This window comes from Anomalospiza imberbis, chromosome 3 (assembly GCF_031753505.1).
Source record: "Anomalospiza imberbis isolate Cuckoo-Finch-1a 21T00152 chromosome 3, ASM3175350v1, whole genome shotgun sequence".
Taxonomy (NCBI): Eukaryota; Metazoa; Chordata; class Aves; order Passeriformes; family Viduidae; genus Anomalospiza; species Anomalospiza imberbis.
In genome coordinates, this window is record NC_089683.1 from 4,482,430 (window position 1) to 4,498,852 (window position 16,423).

Genomic DNA, 16,423 nt, shown 5'->3' on the forward strand with positions numbered 1-16,423 from the left:
TTCACCCTCTGTATATCCCTTTCCAGGATACATTGGTCTATTCAAATTGTAGGGAACTATGGCCTGGAAGCAGGACATTATGGAGGACTTAAAAGCCAATTTTTAAAAATGGTTCAGTGCCTGTAAGGAATGTGTATTTATTGTTTAATATTAAGCCCTAAAACCTGAATTAGTGTATTATCTTCTACCTTGCCTATTGCACTCCATTTAGTGTATTTTCCTCCCCACCTTTTTCTCTTGCTCTTGTTTCATTAGTCTCCTTCTCCTTCCACAACTCACAGCTCTCTTTTGTTCTGGACAAATTATCCAGCTTGCCTGTTTGTTTCTTTCCTCCTGTAGAACACATTGAATTACAACTTGGATGGGTCTCTGGTGCTTCCCATACGTGATGGCTGCATCTGACAATGTGAAATAAATGAAAAGGAGAGAATAATAATAAAAGATTACTCATAAGGTATAGCAAAGAAATTGGAAAGCATTATCCCCACATGCTCTATTCACTGTCATGCCACGTTCCATTTGGTTTTTTGCATTTGTGCTGATTTTGGCTTGTTATTTTGCTCAGTCAGAAAGTTGAAATCTCATTTTCCAAGGCAATTGCATCCTACTCTCTGTGTAGTTCCCAAATCCCTTGTTCAGCTCTGTCATAAAAGACTGGGGTATAATGATTGGCCATGTTTTGTTGGGAAGAATCTGTTATCAGTATCCTCAGCCATTTATACTCTGCAGAATCCTAAATTCCCTTCCCACTACACCCCAAGGCATGCAGCACATATTCTCAGCGTGAGGCGATAAAAACATCACTGTGGCCATAAGGCAGACCACCCTTTAAAAAAACCAACAAACCCAACAGAAAATAATATTCATGTTCTAGGGCCATGGAGGCATCTCTTGGGATCCTCAGAAGCTGTAACAGTGATGCACTGTGGATGAGACAGCTTCATTTCAAGGAGATTTCATAGAATCATAGGATGATTTGGGTTGGAAGGGACCTTAAAGCTCATCTGATTCCATCCCTTGCCATGGATGGAGACAGCTTGCACTAGACAAAAAAAAAATAAAAAAAAATATATATATATATATATATATATATATATATATACTAAGCTGTGTAATTACAAGCCATTTCTGAGATACCTGAGCTTAAAACTAGGTAAAGAACTTAAAAGGTAAAAATCAGGTAAAACAAGGTAAAAACCAGGTTTAAAAAATTAAAACTCCTTCACCTTCACTTATTTAGCACATATTTTAGAAGGCTAAAATCAACATAAGTCTTCATGCTTACCCCACTAGTAAGGATGGTGTTTTGGGGAGGAAAAAATAAATTTTCCTTATGATGTGCTGAATTGCTGCACTGGAGAAGCTGCAGCCATCCTTGGGCTGGTGCAGTGCTTTTCTTCTCATTTTGGAAGGAGACAACAGCCTTGGGATTTTTCTGCCAATAAGCAGCAGAAAGATTCCAGCACACAAGGAAGAGAGCTGCTGTCCATGCACAGCACACTGTTAGTGGGACACTGCAAGGTCCATCATCTTGTTTTTATTTCTTCAGTAGCCTTGCCTTTGGAAGAACTAAGTCTGCAGCATACACACAATGATTACAAAAGGAGCTACTCCTACCAGAGAAAGGGAAGGAAAAAAACCTCAGAGAAAGGGGTGTAGGCTATTTACTCCCTCAGCTACAAACTGGGATCGAACTGGAGTGTAAGGAGTGAATATTAACATTCAGCTGGCTGTTACTGCGAGCCATAATAGACATGAGCATTGACTAGACCCAATATTAGTGATGGTACTGGGAAACCATCCTTGCTTTTGGCTGCCTGAAGGCAGTAGTGATCCCCTGCTTGTCCTATCTGTCAGTCTATTTGATCTCCAAATGAATTGCTTTTGATAACAGCTATATAAATGCAGAACTGTTCCGCTGGGCCTTCTTAAATGAGACTCCTCTCTTTCATCTCCCAGTCATTTCAAAAAGCAGATAGACTTGTTAGAGGTTTTTAATGCAATGATTTATGTTTTATCTTGCCTGGTTTGAGGCAGCATTTATTTAGCACTAAATTCTTCTCAAGCCTATATGTGAGGGAGAAAGGTTTCAGCACAATATTTGGGACTTAAAATAGTGTGTCTGTGTGCACATGTGCATGTGTGTATATGTGTGTGCACGTGTGTGTACTCTCCCTCGTCAGAAGGAAATAAGGGATGTGCTTTCTTTTTAGGAATTTAATGCTCCAATTCACTTGGATCATTGCACCTCTGGCCAAATTAAGAGGAAACATGAAGGAAACAATATTTAATAATCCTCCGACTAGTAATGTTCAGTCCATGTCGTATAACAAACCCTTTGGAGAGGAAGAGAGTGAGAAAAATTATGTATTTTCATAGGATTCAATAAAAGATAAAATCTCTGTCTCTTTTTAAGTTATTATCATTTTTTAACATTAGCAGTGTGCTTACCACAAGCAGGGTGGTTTTTCTTTTTCATTTTCCATTTTCTTGTTGCTAAGAAGGACATGCAGCTATTTGGATCTAAATGTGAACAGCTGATTTTTAAGGCTCCCATGTTAGAATCATGCAAACATAGAATGGTTTGGGTTGGAAGGGACTTTACAGATCTTCTAGTTCCAGGTCCCTGCCATGGGCAGGGACATCTTCCACCAGACCAGGTTCTTCCAAGCCCTGGTCTGATTTCATTCATAAGGAAATAAACAATACACTTGCTGATGTCCATGCAATTGAAATAACTAAGGCTCTTTGGAGTAATCCAGGAATGTTAATCCAGATTCCTTATGAAAGGATGAGTTGAAATTTCAGGCTTGGGATTTTTTTCCCCTTTGTTTGACTGTAACAATGGTTGTTACCATTGGTGGTACAATTAACATTGTTAACATTAGTGGCACCAATATTAACATTGGTGGTACAATTCACCTATTTATTCCAATTGTGAAAACTTAAGTTATAATGAAACATCCACAACAGATGGAAGAGAAAGTTCTTTGAAGACAACTGCCCTAAATATCTTTGGGACAAGGAAACAATGCTCTAAAGAGGCTAATTTTTGAAAATAGTGAAGCTGGCTGGCCTGTCACAGTGTCGTGTAGCATATTATTCTCTCTAATGTGAAACAACTGATAACCAGACGGTGTTGGCCACTGGAGCAGATCCCCAGGGAATGGGCATGGCCCCAGGGCTGCCAGAGCTCCAGGAGCATTTGGACAACACTCTCAGGGACAGGGTGGGATTGTTGGGGTGTCTGTGCAGGGCCAGGAGTTGGACTCAATAACCCTTGTGGGTCCCTTCCAACTCAGGATATTCTGTGATTCTATTATTCAAAAACTTCCTTTGTGCCATGGAAATATATAATACAGTAAAAGGAGTTAACTGGGAAAAAAAAAAAAAAAAAGGAAAATATATTCAATTTAAACCATCTGTTTAAAACAAGGTGATATCTTTGATGCAACAAGTCACTGAGAAGTAGTAGGAAAATTAGCCTATTTATCTTGGAAGGAAAAAGGAGATCTGGATTAGTATCAGTGTCAGGCACATGAGTGACTGCATTCTTTCACATCCCAAGTTGGGATTGAAGCATGAGGATGCTGTAGAGGACATCTCCAAGGGTTTTCTTATTCCACCAAGCTTCGACACATATTTTACAACAGAGATCAAGTGGCACCTTGGTTTCTCTCCCTTAGCTACAGAAGGAATTTAGGGATGTCAAACTTGTATATACAAATTTGCCCTTCCTTTTCTACTCCTGAAAAGGTTCTGTTCTGGTGCAGCTTTATTAGTCTAAAAAGCTAAACATTGTCTCAACAAGAAAAGGTAAATCCTGAATAGCCTGGCTGTTTAAGACTCGCCTGACAGCTGTTGGCTTCAGCTCACTTAAGTTCATTGAGATCCTCTATCACACTTCTTGGAGCAACTTTCCATTCTATAACGATTTAATGGAAAATTACTCTACCCATGGCATGGCGGTTGGAACTCGATGACCTTTAAGGTCCCTTCCAACACGAACCAACCCAGGATTCTTTGAATTTTGAAGACCTGTCCCTTAGTTTAGGTGCCAAGTGTCCAAACTCCCACTGCCTGTCAGGAGGGCAGAGACCACCATCCTCAATACTGCACAACAGCACCCCTTAACTTGAATTGTGAGAAGAAGGACACACAATAAATGAACATTTTCCTAGCCTAAAATGCTTCCAAAGAATCAAAACAAATATGTAAAGAAAGAGAAAGCTCAGGATTTTTTGGAGATCATAAATATTGTCACCCTGATTTCTTAGGATTTTCCAAAGCCTTCTGAGTTTACATTCTTGTAGAGAAATTTCTCACGCAACTTTCTGTAAACAACCTATTGTTTTGCATTCTTTCATAGAGGCAGAAAAATTTGATGTACTAGTAGTTAGTGCAGTGTTGTTGGAGAGGTGGCACGTTCACCCTCCAATCCAACTGGCACCTTTTGAGAACTATAAATAATTGAAATCAGAAAAAATAAATTAGTCTCTTCATCATAACCATAACTGTAGTGCATCATTTTTCCTTGTGTCCTCTAGTGACAAATATAGCAATTTGCCATTAATATTAAAAAGTAACTTCCTGCCAATGGATACTTGAAAATGTTGACAAAGCTTTACATGCCCAAGCTGTATTTGTATTTGTTTATACATGTAAATGTTATTAATGAAAAAACTGCAAGAAGATTCAGAAGGCATTTTTTTCTAAATTTCATTATGAATTATATGCATTGCCAAAATATAAAAGTAATATGGGATGCAGGACCATAGATGTATTTGCTTGTTTTGCTTGTTGAGAATGATGTCAAAGATTTATGTAAAATGTTTAAATGGCCCGATTCTACTCTTATCAATGTCATGATAAGTTTTATTTACTTTAGAAGATATATCATTGATGAAGACTATGATATTATTTTTTTCCAGATTTATATATACATACATATAAACCACACATGTATCTGTGTTGTTTTTTTTCCCCCAATCCAATCTAAACCTCTCCTGAGACAACTTGAGGCCATTTCCTCTTGTCCTGTCCCGGTTCCCTGGGAGCAGAGCCCAGCCCCCCTGGCTGTCCCCTCCTGTCAGGGAGTTGTGCAGAGCCAGAAGGTCCCTCCTGAGCCTCCTTTTCTCCAGGCTGAGCCCCTTCCCCAGCTCCCTCAGCCCCACCTGCTGCTCCAGCCCCTTCTCCAGCTCCATTGTTCTTCTTTGGACGTGCAAACCTATTACCTCCATAAGAAATTGATCCAAACATAGCTGAAAACAGAAAGATTATCCTCAAAAATTATGGACTGGGGAAGACCAAAAAACATAGTATATGTGTGAGCTATACAATTACATAGTTAGAGGAAATTTCCCTGACTTTTAAAGCTCACAGTTCCTGGACCAGGAAAATTTTCAAACATGCATTTTGTGAGGGTCCACAACGAGGGAACTAAGAACTGTTATAATGGATGTGGCTAAACATCATGAATTCACTTTAGGGACAGTGATCAGTCAGGGAATATTTAATTTGCCATCAGACATATCAGCAAGATTACTCCAGGATGAAGGTGGGAGTGATCTGAATGTTTCCTTCTGTTTTGTGTGATTTCAAAGAAAAAAGTAAAGTTTCAAATGCTTGCATCAGATCTACAAAATATGAGGAGAAAGTGATATCAGATTAAAACTTCTGCTATTCAGGTAACATAGAGAAGACAGACAATTTCAGAAAAGTTGAAAAATTATTTGAGTAATGAAATATAAGCATTATTAATCAGTTTTGACAGATGAGAAATTACAGTATGGAGACATTAAATCCCAAATTTTGTGTTTCATTTATGTATATATAGATATATAAATTTATAATATGAGAGCTCTTGCTGCTATAGAGGAATCCATGCAACTGGGCAAGTTTCTAAAGAGCACAGTATGCTGCAAACATGGCCTTAAGCTGCACAATAAAAGCTGAGTGCTGTTGATGGCAGTAGAAAAACATAAGAATGTTCCATTTGAAATGTCTTTTTGTTGAAAAATGTTTCTTAAATTGGAGTTTTCTACAGAAAATGTTCTTCTGAGAAAAATGGCTTCCATTTTTGGCAACTGAATATTGGCCAGAATTCAATTTTTTTTCCCTAGGTATTGGCTTTCTGACAAAATTTTAAATACTTTCCAAGGCAAGGATATCTGAAAATGCATAATTTCAAATTTTTGTCTAACTGCTGTTTTAGAATAAAACACCCTTTCTATCTGCTAGTTATCTGTCCTACAGGAAGGCACCAAGGAAGGGGATGAGTTTGTTTGCTGTAAAGCCTTATTGAAAATGTGATGGACCCTGCAAAACCCATCCTTAAACTACTCATGCCCAATAAAATGGTGGCAAAGCCATTAATTACTCTTGGCTTTTCCAAACAAAAGGTCAGCACCTTTCCCTTGGTCTCATGCAATGACAGATGGATATTGTGGAGCAGAAAATCAGGAATAAAAATTCATGTTCTGCTTCTGTTGCCCAACAACAGCTCAGAGCACCTTGGCAGAGGAATTTCCATACATGCCATCAGTGAGTTCCCTTTTTACCAATGGGAAAAGCAGAATCCACACTGGTAGTATTGTTTTTTGTTTGCTTTCATTCTGCAAAGGTTCAGGCAGATAATTTTGGGTTGGATCAGAGGGATTGCAGGAAGAAGAAGGGCTGCAGCACTCCAATATTTTTCCCCGTATAGCATCACTTATTAAAATCCTGTTGTCCTGACCATTGTTGCTGCAATTGAAGTCTGGTTTATTTACTTGAAAATCTGATTTGTTTCATTTTATTACTGTGTTTGCCAAGTAACTGATATCAGATTCTGCAGGAAAGAGCTGCCATTTACCAGCAGGCTGTGATGGCTCTGACACGGTCTGCAGGACCGGCTCCGAGGCTTGCTCTGCCCCCAGGGATCGCGCAGAAATAAGATTACTGGCAATAACTGCTTCAACTGCTTTGAATAACAGACACAACTCAGAGAGCATAAAATTAACATAAACACAGCATCAGTGTGTTCCCTCGGCGGATACGAGACAGGCAGGATATGGAAAATTGACTGAAATGGGGTCAGGCTGCTGAAATCGGAAAGGCAGGAAGCTCTGCTGAGCAGAGGGGTGGTGGTGCTGCTAATAAATAAATAAATAAAACGGTAGCCATGAAGTTTTAATGATAACACTTTTGGATGGGTAGGTATTAAGAATGCAGCATCAATGGCAGAACACCCAAAATGTTTGATTTCCAGGGAAATTAGTCTTTGCTGTCCTTTGGCTTTTCACTCCTGATTGGAAGGAGGGAGGGGAAGAAACAACAATAATGATAAGAGAAATAACAGCAATTTCCTGTGGAAAATTTCCTGCTTTTTTTGGGGGGGGTGAAGTGGAAAGAGAAAAGATGAAGGGAGGGCACAGAGTGATAATTTGAGGAGGATGCCCTAGATTTGTTAACGAGTGGTATCAAGTATTTTGCAGCACTCCTATCTCTTTTTATTTATCAAATATTAAAATGGAAGACGCTTCCTGACACACTCAGTAAAGAAGTGCATTAAGAGGGGAAGGCACAGCAGCTCTGATTTTGCAGCTTTTATAATGAGATTGTGCAGATACCACTTGGAGCAGATTTATCCATGGAGCTCTGGATTTCCAAGCCCTCAGACCTGTTCAAACAGAGAGAGTAGGAACCAGCACATGCTTATAATCAGGAGTTCCTCAGCAACCCAAAGTACTGAGACAGACCCATAGTGAGTGTGTTTATCTCATAACCAGCAGGAAATTCGGAATATTGCTTTCAAAGCAACCTCCCCTCCTTTGAAGAAGAGATGCCAGAAGAGGGTAATCTACATTGGTGGAACTTAGGTGGTTTTCACTCAAGAAAGAAAATGTTTAGGACCCTGTTCCTGCTTCCCACTGTTGGGAGTTTGTCCTTCAGATGAAATGGGGAGTCTCTCCAAATGTCAGGAGAAAACCCCTTTATTAAGCCAAATTACACAGCAGGAACCCATGTTCAGAAAAGATTTCACCTATAGGTACTTCAGACTGACAGATTTCCATGTTTCAACAATCTCTAGCCAATGATAAAGAAAATTTTGAAAAATAATATTTTCCCAAAATTTGTCAATGACGGTTTTGGAAGTTTATCTTCCTTTCTCTCTTTCTTTTGTTCTCTTTCTCCATTCTCCTCCCTCTCTCCTGCAGAAGCTTTTTCAAGACCTTGGTAGGGAGCATTGGGGTGTTGTCAAATATAAGTATTTGCCTGAAAAATGATTTGTTGATGGTCAGGAATATTACATGAGGTTTCCAATGTCACAAGTGAACGAAAACAGCCAGAGGTGTGTGCTAACTTTCACAAACTACCTTCAAGACAATAAAGAGTGCCTAAAGATGAGGGGGAAGGAGCCTGGCTAAGAGCAAAGCATGGCATAAAATTTTTTTTTTTTTTTGAGGTTTGTAGTCACTTGTATGAGGAAATGGGATCTAGACAACTGTGGAGTGAGTTTTTACATTTTTGATATAATTTCTTTATTATTATTACTATTACTATTATTACTATTACTATTACTATTACTATTACTATTACTATTTTCATGACCTTCATAATTTCCTGAATTGAAATAGGGTCGGAGAAGACCCTGAGAAAAAAGTACTGCCAGCATAGCCAGCAGTTGCCCTTTAAAAAATTAAAATCCTGCTATTGTGAGGTTTCAAGGCCAACAAAATTTACAAGCAAGCTTTGGATGTGAACTGAAACCCTTGACAGTGTGCCCTTGTCTGTAAAAATAAGCGCCAATGACCCGACGTCCCTTGCTGGTAGATCCAGAGGAAAGGGCAAGTTTCAAAAGGCCCAGAAAACTAAACTACTTTTTGCCCCTTAAAGGTGGTCCTTTCAGGTCAGAGGGAAGCCATGTGGGTGTGGAGCACTGCTCTAGCATGCCTGGGGACAAATAAAGGACTTTGTTCTCCCCAAGGCATCATTCTAGCATCTCTCACCAGCACCACATTCGTTAAACAAATAAGCAGATGAATGTACCAGAAGAACATGTGAGGAAAAACAAATCAGACTTATAAAACAGCTTGGAGTCCAGCCATGATTTTCCTATGGAAAAAACCTTAATTCCAGTCTCTCCATCTCACAAAGGACCTTTTTCTCTCTTTCTGTCGGGGTTAAACAGCATTTAATTGATTTATTCAGTAATATAATTGATTCTGATGACAGTGGTAGGACTAAGCCCTCAAAGGCTGCAGCTTGCTGGCACATCATGGTCCTCATTCATGGAGTTTGACTGCAGCTCCTGTTTAGCTGCAGAGTAATCGTGGGCTCCCTCCATAACCCATGGGAAGGGATAGGCTTCTCCAGAGAGTGGTGCACCACTGACCTGGGCTAAATTGCTGCCTGACAGCCCTTTACAGTGACTGTAACTGGGATTGAGGGTGACAATGTAGGATACCAGTCAAGTTTTGTTTTTTGGTAGAAATACAGCCTTCGCAGTCAAAACTCTCATTGTGTCTTGCTCCTTCTTTGTCTCCACTTGATAGTCTCTGGTATCAAATATGGATGAAAATATGAATCAAAAGCTTTGCAAATCTGATAATTTTTGGTTTTCTTTTGGTTCATTTTTTTTTTCACGGAATCATAGAATTGTTTGGGTTGGAAGGGACCTTAAAGATCATCTCATTCCAGCCTTTGTCATGGCAGGGACAACTTTTACCATCCCAGGTTGCTCCAAGCCCCATCCAGTCTGGTCTTGGACACTTCCAGGGATCCTGGGGCAGCCACAGCTTCTCTGGGCAACCTGTGCCAGGGCCTCACCACCCTCACAGGAAAAAAACATCTAACTTAAATCTACCCTCCATCATCTTAAAGGTCTTTAATGAGTTGTGGTTTTAGCTAATCAAATCCTGGTCAACTACAAAGGCCTGTAACTTTTACAATCACATTTATCTTCATTGCATTGAATTCTCATGTATATAAATCCAGATTTGAAGGATTTGGCTGAAAACTAGACCCCAAGTGAGATGATTAAAAAGATGTTAAAAACGACATCACCCATTTTGAAAAATTATCTAAATGTTGAAGTTCATCTCTCTGTGCCTCTGCCTACCTATCTCTCACCCACAGTGGCCATTTTTACATGTGCTCTTTCCTTATTCCAATAGAAAATAAGTACACAGATTAAAGAAGACTTTAAGTTTTCACAGAAAGATTTATTTTAATAACAATATCACATAATGAACTTCTGCTCTCTGTTACCAGGTAGCTTCCATTAAGAGCAAGACTTGCTAGTCTCTAGTCCTCCAAATATGATCTAATTTTATTTGGGAACAATCAAATAAGGCTAAAAAACAAGATGAAAATTACTTTAAAAGATAACTGAAAAATATACATTTGTTGAAGTATTATCAAACTTCTATAGATATTTTTAGAAGCTGTTAATGTCACTCTTTCTATCAATTACTATTGAGTAAGAATCCAATTCTTATTCAAATAAGACTGACTAAACATTCGTAGTTTTGGGTGATTAATAAGGTGTCCATCCTAGAGAGACTCATTTGCCTGTCTTTTCAGCTCTCTTGACCACAAATATACACTGTATAAGGTCATGTGCATATTTTTGCCAAGACTAGAAACTCACTTTGCTTTTTTTTTAGCCCCCATGTGCTGAGCTTAGTTGAGATCTGCAGGAGTGTTTAAAAACTTTCCACTTAAACTGTCGTTCCGGAAAAAGAAAATTAAAAAAATATACTTTTTATTGGATGAGCACCATGGAGAAAAGAAATAAATTAGCCTACTGGTCTCCTAAATGTTGTTCTGAATATGAATGAAGTAAATAGAAGTATTTTCCTCATTCACAGGAATTTCTGGATGCTAAACAGAGTCATGAAAGGAAGTTGCAACAAGGTGAGTGTTGGACTTTTCTTCCAGAGAACAATAGACAGGAGAAGAGGCAACAGCCTCAGTCTGCACCAGGGGACGTTCAGGTTGGACATCAGGAAGAATTTTTTCATGGAAAGAGTTGTTAGGGGTTGGAAAAGGCTGCCCATGGATGTGGTGGAGTTATTATCCCTGGACCTGTCCAAGGAATGACTGGAGGTGGCACTCAGTGCTCTGGGCTCAGTGACAAGGTGGGGATTGGTCACAGGCTGGACTCAATGATCTTGGAGGTCATTTCCAACTTAAATGATTCTGCAATTCTGTGATTAAACTAAAAAATGTTGACGTCCTCACAAACACGTTCTGGAAAGGAAACTTTCATTGTTATGATACAATGCCATTTAATGCCAAATTTCCAGTGATTTGATTAATTCCCTCAGACGTCTGCTAACCTTCCTTCATTCAATTTTCCCTGATGAAAATGATATCAGCTGCTTGCTGGTGTGCAGCTTGGTGTGAAACAGAGGCTCATAATCAGGTGGCACTTGGCCAAGATACCCAAATCAACACCTTCTTAACTATTCTTAGTCCTGCTGATGATGGCAGACACAAACCCCTGGTTCCACCTATGTTTGTGAGAGATCCACAGCTTTGGAAATAGGTTTGCCTTTATTGGATTTATGTCTTGTATCTGACAAGTAATGAGCCATCAGCCATCACAACTACTCAATTTATAATTTAATCTCTAGAACTGAAGTCTCTGGCAATATAAGTTGCCTATTCCATGTTTAGAAATCAGTTTAAGTGGGGCAAGGCAGGAGAATCTGATAAGAGAGCTGTAGCACAGACACAAACAAAGAGTTATTTGCATTATTTAAGCAATATTGAATGTCCATCAAAAAAGGTAATCAAAAATTCTAACAGGATGTGAATGTAACCCATCATCATAAAGTGAAAGGAAAGTAGCATGAGTTTATCCATTGTTTACCAAACTTTTTATTTCTATTTTGGCCCAGATTAGTTCCATTGTCTCCTATAAATATATATATAGGTTCATTTTCCACATATCAAGAGATGAATATGTCCCAGTGAAAATTCCCCAAATTCTGACACTTTCTACATAATTGCTAACTTTCCTAGAAACTTCAGTCATCAGCATTTTTCTGAGTTTGTTCTATACACATTTCTAGAGATCTTCTTAAATCAATAATGAGAAGTAAAAGTTTTTTGACAGGACAACTGATCCCTTTTTAAAATATGTATCAAAAATGGGTTAGAAAAATTGCTTTGAGAAAGTGTCTATTTCTTTCCATTGACCATTGATAAAGAGGCGCCAGAGAAGAAAGTTAGCCTGACATCCTAATTTTTAGCACAAACTAAAGTAAGCCACGTTTAATGCCATCACTCATTTATGTCTGAATATCTTTAGTTCTTCTACCATCACTGAACTCTTCTGCCACTTGTGGAAAAACAAGGAATGGAGCCCAAGGCAACAAAAACACCACTTGTTTTCTTATGAGTGAAGGTGGTAACTCTGTCCAGACATTGATCAAGTGAATAAAACACAGAACAAAGTTAAGTACATTTTCATTGTTCTTGTTCACTTTATTGCTAAATTTCCTGGCTCTGTGGTGAGTTTGTTGAGGCCTGAACTGGTTCTTTCTGTATGCAGAGATATTCACTCCTGCTGAGGCTCTTACATATTTTATTATTTATTTTCTAGTAATTAGTCTGAACCACTGACTCAAACAGAACTAGCCAAGTGAAAAAGAAAATATAACAAAGTCCCCCAATATGTTGCCTTGGCCTGGGGCGATCAGCAGCTGATGGCTAATGGGACAGATGATGCTCCTCTTCTCAGTTCATCCATTTAGCTGCTTGTTTAAGACACAAGAATGTCTCTGTGCCTTGACCCACACTTTGACATTTGAAACTTTCATATGTATCTTGGTCAAGATGGACAGATATTTTTTTCTGACCATTGGAAACACCAATTTTTTTAATCTAAACTTCAAGTCTGAAGTATTTTGCTTTGCAAATACAGACATGACACCATTCAAAATTAAGATGGGCTTTCCTCTCTTTCAACAGTGGTTACAGGGGATATCTGCATCTCTGAATGTACTGCAAGCTCCTCTCCTGGAAAAGCAAAAAGTGCAAATGACAGTTCCATTGCAGCAAATCTGGGAGATGCAGCATGGAGTTAGAGAAGGAGGAGAGAGTAACCTGGACTATGTAAGGAATGATATAAAGTATTAATGAGACTTTACAAACTGAATTAGCTGAGGAGAAGGAGGAAGAATAAGTCCCTGCAACCAGGTAGCCACCAGATAAAGGCAACTACAGTTCCTTCTGGTCTCAAGTTTTTCTCTCCCGGGACAGATGTGAGTCACAGATGACACAATTTGCCTATTGGAAACACCTCTGTCCTCTTTGGGAATTAGCTGAGATCAGATGGCTGAGTTTGAGGCAGATAAAACGTGATATTAATCTGAGCCTTAAATTGTTAGTTCTATCAAATCTGGAAAATGATCTGTAATCTGGGGCCATAGATGTCTGGAAATTTAATAGTGGGTAGTTAAATCATTGAATGAAAAAACAGGGATGCTCCCTTAAGCTCCTGGTTTACTAAAGGCCTTACACACTGGAAGATATTCCACTCCTATTGCTTATCTAAATAATAGTTTAGTATAACTATTAGGAGGTGGTTTACATCCACAATTTCACAGGGCTTTTTAAAACACATTAGATGGCCCCATTACAGACGTCACGTGTCCCACCTATTTTTTTCCTACTCCCTGCCCTCTGGTACATGTCAGGGCTGCTCCTGAGGTCAAACAGAGTGAGAATCTGATGGCAGGAATCAACACTGATTTCCACATTGGCTGTGTTTATTTCTGTTCATACCCTTGGGGACTTAGAGGTTTGTCTGTTTTGTTTTCCTCTCATTTTCTTCCAAGGAACTTTGCTGCTGCCTGCAAGGGAGGTAATCTAGCTTTGCTGGGAAAAGGGGAGCTTGGGGGCTCCCTGAAAATGTTGAAAACTCTTTGCACTCCTGAATGTTTGCATAAGAAAAGTCAGATTACATAGCTGAGTGTTGGCTGTGCAAAAGGATTTGCACCTTGAAGGTACAAAATACCTTCCCAGTCTCCCTTCCAGAGCCCCAGTACTGTCCCCAATGCACAAACTCTTCCCCTACAAGGCAGAAACCGGCATTAGAAATCTAATCCACAGGAAGTTGTGTCAGCAGTCCAATAAATCACCAGGATCTGCTCCTAATCCATAAAGTGGTGTAGACTACCTCATAATTGTGCTTCTAATACAAGATTATCTTTTTGTTCCTCCAAACTCCTTCTTTATCCTTACACCCATGAAGTCTTCCCTTTGGACAGGAAAATCCCAGGCCTCTGAAAGGAGATGCTGATAAAAGAAAAAATTGTAATTGGACTACTTATCCCCTTTTTAAATGAATGAAGCCAGTAAATCAAAACCACCATCAATGGTGAGGAGTCTGACACAAAATTAGTAGGAAGGACATGCAGTGACTGATATCATAGACCATAAAAATAACAGAATGGGTTGGTTTGGAAGGGACTTTAAAGATCATGTAGATCCATGGGCAGGGACACTTTCCACCATCCCAAGTTGCTCCAAGTCTTATCCTACCTGGCCTTGAACTTCCAGGGATGGAGCTGCCACAACTGCTGTAGGAAATCTGTGCCAGTGACTCTTCACCCTCATCATACAATTTATTTTTTATCTCCAATCTAAACCCACTGGTTTTCAGTTTTAAACTGCTGTCCATTGTCCTATCACTACAGACACTGCAAATTATTTCTCTCTATCTCTACATCATTTTCAGGATATAATTAAGCTTCAATAACTGCATGCCCATCTGATTTAAAGATGCTCCAATTCCAACGTGGGTATCCACAAGAAATCCTGAAAAAGGCAGCCACTCTTGAAAGTGACGCCCATTGGGGGTCCAAACCCAGAAACATCTGAAATCAGCAGCAAAGTATGAAAAGCTCTGCTTCTAAAGTCTGATCTCTCAAGACAAATGGGAAAGAGGAAAGGTTTTTACTTATTATCTGGTAGTTCTTTTTTTTTTTTTTTTCTCTGCTTAAAAGGTAGGTAAAAGGATGGGATTTACTCCTTAATCACTAAACTCAGTGATGCATGTTTCCACTTCTGCCTCCTGCACTTTCTCCCTCTGAATCTTCACTGTTCATCACTTTCCCCAGACCAAGCTCTCAAATTATCTTTTATTCGCCCAGCTTTGCCATCTCTTACTCACCCAAAATTTTGCCTTGCAGTGTTCCTGGGACAGCCCCTCCTTTCCCGGTTTTTTAGTGTAAACTGAACTGCTAAAGCCAGAACAAAGTCATCAGTTTTTTGAGATTGTCACCTGAGATCACCTTTCTGCCTGCAAACTCTCATGTTACCTGGCCAGAACAGGTTCTTATTTTTGCTGCTGGATTAAATGCACTGCAACTGCTGCCACCAACAGGACATTTAACAAAAATAGACATTTTTCCGCTCACTGCTCTAACAGCTCCATCTCAGAAAGAGATAATGAATAGATTAGAATAATTTACATTCTAATATCAGTTTATTTGCTGTAACAAGCTCCCTTCTGTACTGTCTCTCTCACAACTGTCCTTCCAGACGATCCAAGTGGAACATGCAGCTTTTTCTCATCCAGATTGCAAGAGGCATCTGAAACCTTCCTATTTTAAATATGTCCATTTTATACAATGAACAAGGAAAAATAGCAATGTTAAGAGAAAGGAGAAGTGAAGAAAACATGATAAATACTTTCACCTGAATAATTGATGACTATGACTTAAAGTCACTGCATTTAGTGAAGTTCAGCAGTAAAATCTATTTCCCAGTGTTGAAAAAAACTCTGTTTTTGCCTGCAAGTCCTCCTGTTGCCTGATTATTTTTTTTCCAAAACTGGCTGCCTCAAATTGAGAATTCTATCAAGAGTTCACAAGTTGCAGCACCGTGTTAGTACAAAGTCCTGAACATTGTTTTTCACATGCTTTAGGATTCTTATGGGCTGTAATCTGAGTTGATCCCCAAAAGTTTAAATGGCTTTGTTCCCTCAAAAAGAGACTTTCCAGAGAAAAATAAAGCTAAGAAATATTTTGCTATAAAAATGAGATGCAAAATGCAATTTTCCTATTAGTTTTTTCTAAAACATAAAAAAAGAAGAAGAAATATTTAAGAAATCATAAGAAATCAGGAAGAAATTAAATTGAAATAAAAACATGGACTTAATTGCAATTTTATATACAAAGAAAATGTTCCTGTCAATGTACTACTTTGGTGAATATATCCAAACTCTCTCTTGTACTAATAAAAACCAGACTACTACAACTCTTAAAAGTCAGTTTCATTTCCTTTTTGTTTCTTTGTTTTTAACACATACTTGTCTCACTACATTTAGCTCAGTGTAAGCTACACTGAGGAGTTTCACTTTGGCTGTTTTCAGGGTTCCAATTAGCCCCAGATCCACTGAAATTCAAAGACCTTCTGATTAGGG